At 46.8% G+C, this 5,691-nt stretch overlaps 1 non-coding gene across 1 annotated transcript; it reads right to left on the minus strand.

Moving 5' to 3' along the window:
• Nucleotides 1–758: 758 nt before the first annotated feature.
• Nucleotides 759–833, minus strand: TRNAT-UGU (transfer RNA threonine (anticodon UGU)). Its single transcript has one exon. It is a non-coding gene; the product is annotated as a tRNA-Thr (tRNA).
• Nucleotides 834–5,691: the final 4,858 nt, after the last annotated feature.

The raw sequence follows: 5,691 nt of genomic DNA on the forward strand, positions 1-5,691 counted from the left end.
TTGGGAGCTATAGTGCTACATTATGTGTGAGAGATAAGTATGTAAATGAGATCCCAACACGAACGGATTATATAGTTTTTCTCTACGCATAAAAGGTAGAATAAATAAACTTTTTTGCAGTTTCTCGCCTATAAACTAAGAGAAGTCCGATTATAGTTACCAAATCCATAGAAGCTTTATAAAACCCCGTGTGCGTGTCTCTTTTCACATCGAGCTTCGCTAATCACTTTCTTTGCAGAAAAAGTGAAATATCTGAATAAAAAGTATCATCTTCCACATGTATGTCTCAAATCCTGTATTCCTTTTGCATGAAGACAAGAGTAGAACATTCGTCTGAATGTTAATGGCAACTGTATCTATTATTAGCATGTAATCGTAAATTTACATTATCAATTGTCTCTCTTTCTCACCTACTATACACGTGTTTGGAGAAACCTACTATTTCTTCACCAAACCGGAGCTTATAACAGACTTGCCATCAAATTAAATACAGGGTGTCCACAAATAAAGTATACAACTTCGGAGTGTAATAAAAAAAATGGCAATTAATAGGACACAGTTAATAGAAAAACTATTTCCTATATAGATAAAATGTCATTCGACCATCTTATATCGTCTTCAAGTGAAGGCGTTCTTTTTTACAGAAGGTGGGGTTGGAGTCTGTTTGTTTGTTTGAGTTGGTGTTTTAAGTCCACTTTATGCACAGTAAGGCTAATCGGGACTGGACATACAGTTTAAAGTGGGATCCGAACCACTTGTGCCTCCACCGGGTATCGAACCCGGGACCTCTTGATTACAAGGCAAGGACGCTACCACTGCGCCATAGGGGAGGCCCTGGTTAGAGTCTGCAACGGACCTGTGATTTTACTGAAAATCCACTGTGTTTACCAAATACTCCACATCGCCCTCGGAATTCAATACTACTTTTTGGTACATTTGAATTACTCTATTTCCTGACACGGGAGAGGGGGAACCAAACTGGCTCGGATTCTAAACGGGGATAACTACGCAACCTACGCAAAATTCACATAAAAATCCTACGGCTAGAAATTGAAAATTTGAGTTCGGAACACAGTCTCCTTGCTTTTTGTCGCTGCCCAATTCTGTCCATATCAGCTTTACTCCTTCAGCGGTACACAGAGAAAGCACAATGTGTCATCTGATACAAATATACTCCATACACTCCAGTAACTGAAATGCATTAAGGGGCACTTTCATCACTTGCTGTTCCATGAATCAACTGAGAAGATCGGACATGATGATTTCAGAGAAACCAAAATTACACATTTAACTGTGTCAGATGATGTCAGCATTTTCGAGTATTGTGGGTTGAATTAGGCTACGTACTTCACAACACCCCTCGGCCTCCGTGGCGGAGTGGTTAGAACATCGCGCTACGATGCCAGGGGTCCCCGGTTCGAATCCCGGCCTGTCCATTCTTCAATTTCATCATATCATCATTCATCCCCACCTTTGCAATTAGCCAACATTGCCACAAAAGCGAAGTAAAATAAACTAGATCAAACAATCAATTCACAACACCACACCTCTATTTTGTTTTACGAACATACGCAATGTAAAAATACCGAACCAAAGTGTGGTCTCCGTGCATCAAAGTGAACAAATATACGTGCTTTGTTTTGCGGTGCAACTGCTACACATGCTGGTCTCTGTGTATGCAGCTTCAACCCATTTTGTTGGCGGAATATGGCTTACTATAACGTGAGACATGCGACTTAATTCTTGGTTGTCTCTGCCACGTCCACCATCCGTTTTACATCAACGCCCGGCGGCAAAAAGCGGCGAAAAAGGGGAGAGGATAAAAAGTTCTTACGGCTATTTTATGAATGACGGTATTAACTGGAGACAAAGTACTGTTTCGTGCAACTCCAACTTAACTGGTGGATTACAGACACACTTGTCGCGGTCAGACATGTTTGCATAAAAGCGTGCTGGTGTTTGTGGAGCGGGATTTGTGCCAGCAGTCGGGATAAGGGAAGCGGGGAGAAAAGAGACGAAGGATGCGTCTCCACAGATATCGATTCCGAACTGCGAAGGGCAAGCTCGTCACGGCCAGGTCCCGTTCGGACCCCTTCGCCGTCCATCGGAACCGTTCGCGCACCGTGATGCCAGAGACAGAACAGGTAGATCTTACGGCTCATTCAGGTGTTCGGCCACCCCCATCTGCACACACACACATCCCCATCCTACCCCGTGCACACACGAGAGGATACGCGTGCGAGTATGTGCATCTCCCCATGTTCGCAGCGGCGTGCGTATCGATTGCCGTTCTGGGGGAATGGAGTCTCGCGAATATGCAAATTCCACGTTCGACGCGTTCAAGTCGAAGCGATGTCCGGCGTGTGCTAAAGACCCAAAAGCTCTGAAAAAACTGGGTGACTGGGACCCCGAAAAGATCCTCGGAACAAGCGCCATGCGTCCTGCAATTTCGGCGTACCTCGATCGCACGGCACCGTGCCGGGATGAACCGTGCCGTTGCGAACCGAGCTTAACCGATCCGAACCGAGTTCCCTTCCTGGTAGGACACTCTAGTCGGGAGAGCAATGCAGTGCTACGCTACGCTAGTGGGAGTGACCGACGTCGGGAGGGAAGTGGATCGTACACTGGGTACAACCGTATTTGGCTGGAGTACCTTACCCTCAGTACCATATTTAGCGGGTTTCGAAAAAACACGTGGATATGGTTCGACCAGGAAGCTAGCTATCTTTAGCCCGACAGCAACGTGCACCGGTTCAGCCCCAGGTGGAGAAGATAGGGTCACACCCAGAGGGTTATAAGGTCAGGTAAGGCAATTCAATCTATGGAATCAAGGTCCAGTGTTTGTTTCCGAGATGTCGAGACGCGCACGGGTGCGGACCGCACCGTGCTCCGTCCGTACCTGAATCCGCATGCATACCTTCTTCCTCCGTCCCCGAAATGTGCATCGGCAAAACGGTTGCCGAGGAAATCGACAAGACAACCCGGAACCGTGTGATCTCTGACACCATATGGTTCAGGAGCGTGGGGAGGAAAAGAGTCTGGAACGGCAATGTGTTCCCGCACGCACACGCTCCGGAACGTATCTCTTTTTGTCATCCTCGCTCCCCCGTGGTCACCTTAGTAAGTAGAGTGCCGAGAACGGTTGCACTATTTTTGTGGCTATCATCTTTGTTCTATTTCCGTGTGCCAGCGCTGTACCCTCTCAGCATCCTCCCTCCCCCTACTTCTTTCCCTATATTTAGACATTGGTAACTCGAGCCTCCACAAGCAACGGCACTGCCCTTCCGCCGTTCTAAACACTGCCTCCGCCTCTACACGAAATGTTTACCACTCGACAGTTCCTCTTTAACGGGAGTCGTTTCTCACCTTCCATCGGAGCCTGAATCTTTAGTAGGGGTATAAAATGGCACCTGGAACGGCTGGAAAAAAACTAATTCTCCTCCGCATCAACGAAAATAACAATGCCACGAGTGTTGTTGGGGGCTGGGGTTAAATTTTGTTCACTCCTACAAGGCCACGGGTGGGATTGCAAGAAACAGGACAGGGCGTCTTGTTTCTGAATTCGAAAGCAGGAAAGAAACTTTCATTAACTCCAGCGCTCGGAAATCCTCGCAAAACTTCTTGTTATCACTTCCGCAAACAGAAATAGTATTACTTTCATGCATGTACAATAGACAATCGGGCATGCGATCCTATCACTAACACAAGTACTACATTATCTAAACTTCACAACTGAAAAAATTGGAATTATTTCAAACAAGATATAATGATATTTGAAATCAAATAGCGAATTACAATAAAAAATAAGTGCCATAATATTAGTTTAGGATAACTCCCATGGCCAAGTGGTTACCGTATGGAGGTGTGATATGTTCCTCCGGTGTGTTCATTTCCTCACACATCCTGATAATCGCATTTACAAAAGCGAAGTAAAACAACCAAAACACAATACGACAGACAGATTTCGACTTAGTGAAGTTTGCAGCAAGCGACAAACAAAGTTTCGAAACAACGCAAGAAAAGGATCGAAAGTACTCTCTGTACGAACCTAACACTCACAGAACTGTTCCAAATGTGTCATATGCATAGCGTTACTTGGAAATGAAAGCAATAAAGCACCAGAAACTTATGATCCCAGCGCCGAGGATTAATACGTCTGACTCACGAGGTGGCACGACACAGCTGCTTATGCTGCATAATGTATCACGCGATTGAATCCATTATTTCCTTCTACCCCACGCTATTCCGTGGCCGGTATATGCTGAATTTTATATATAGTTCCGTAGTATAAAAATTCGATTTCATTTTCGATTCGGAATAATCGATCGGTAAGAAAATCTTTTCAAAAAAGAAAGAAAAAACTTCCTAAAAAAAATAAGTTTCCGTTCCTGCGGAGCGGAATTCAATTTCAGAGCTGCAACGAAACGAACCAAACAATTGCATAAGCGCAAAGACAAGGCCGTGGAAAAATCAGATTAGATTACGAGAGCGTCGAGTTGCAGCCGAGGGGCAATCTTTATGGCTCCGTGGCGAAGCACCGGGTATTTCGGGGCACGCATCTGGCAAAGCTGAGTGCTGGGGGTCGCCCTATAAGGAGGAACACGTCCCAAACGTCCGCAGAGGCGGTCGGGAGCAGAAAGACTCGCGAACACGCAAAAATAGAACAAGGGGGAAGCGGGAAGCTCCCTCCTGTTACATAAATACCACGTGCCAAAACAAAGGTAGGGGAGAGACGGGGAGGTAACAACTCCCTACGCCAGATATTCGGCGAAGGGAAAGATAAGGCGGAATTAGAAGGGGAGGAGGGGAAAAAACTGTTCATGTGGTAACCACGCACACACGCACAGCATGGTGCGTGAAGACCGGATTGCGGAAGTGGGGGCGGACGCCAGAGATGGAGGAGGGTTAAGAGCTGCGCCGGACCGGAGTCTTCAAGAGTTGCAAGCTACAAAATCAATACTTGGAAGTCCCGGAGTTTTCAACTCCTTCAACATCGTCTCCACTGGTCCTCCTTTTCCTGCCTCTCACAGACCGAAGACTCTCTCTCTCCCCTTCTAGCGCGCGCACTCACACACACACCCCTGCACACATACACACGCGCGCGCTTCAACACGCGAAATCCGGAAGTACGTCGGGGTCAGCGAGCAAGTGCCACGCCCCCTGTCCAAGGTTTGGTGGGTCGGCGGTGGTGATAGTGACGGGATGGCAATGCTCGGAGATTGTTCTGCTCTTATCCGCGCCGGCTCGTAGCACCCTAGGTGTGTTGAGTTCTCGGTTATACTTTTTTCCACACGTCATGCTCCACCCACTTAAGTGTTCTTCATGACCGGTTTAACGACGTGGAAACGCTACAGAGGCATCTTTACGGAGCCTGTTAGTTCGGTTCGTACGGCCCATTCTTTCGACACGACGACGTTCCTCCACATTCCGCGCACGTTGTACCGTACCGGCGACTATATCTGTGTGCACCTCGTATTTTGCAATGACTTCTTTGCGTAATTTGTGTTGTTCATTCTGTTACGCAGCACTTCAAGGCTGGTCACAGGACACGATATGAAGAAGATAGAAGCAGAAGACGGACATCCTCATCGACAGTACAGTGCTAGGCTTTAGCTGGTTGAATCCGGGCCAAATTGTTCGTGTAATGGAAGCATTTGGTCCCCTTCAACCAGCTGTAGTTGGCATTTTGAG

Source organism: Lepisma saccharinum, chromosome 1, assembly GCF_977018435.1.
Source record: "Lepisma saccharinum chromosome 1, izLepSacc3.1, whole genome shotgun sequence".
NCBI classification, from domain to species: Eukaryota; Metazoa; Arthropoda; class Insecta; order Zygentoma; family Lepismatidae; genus Lepisma; species Lepisma saccharinum.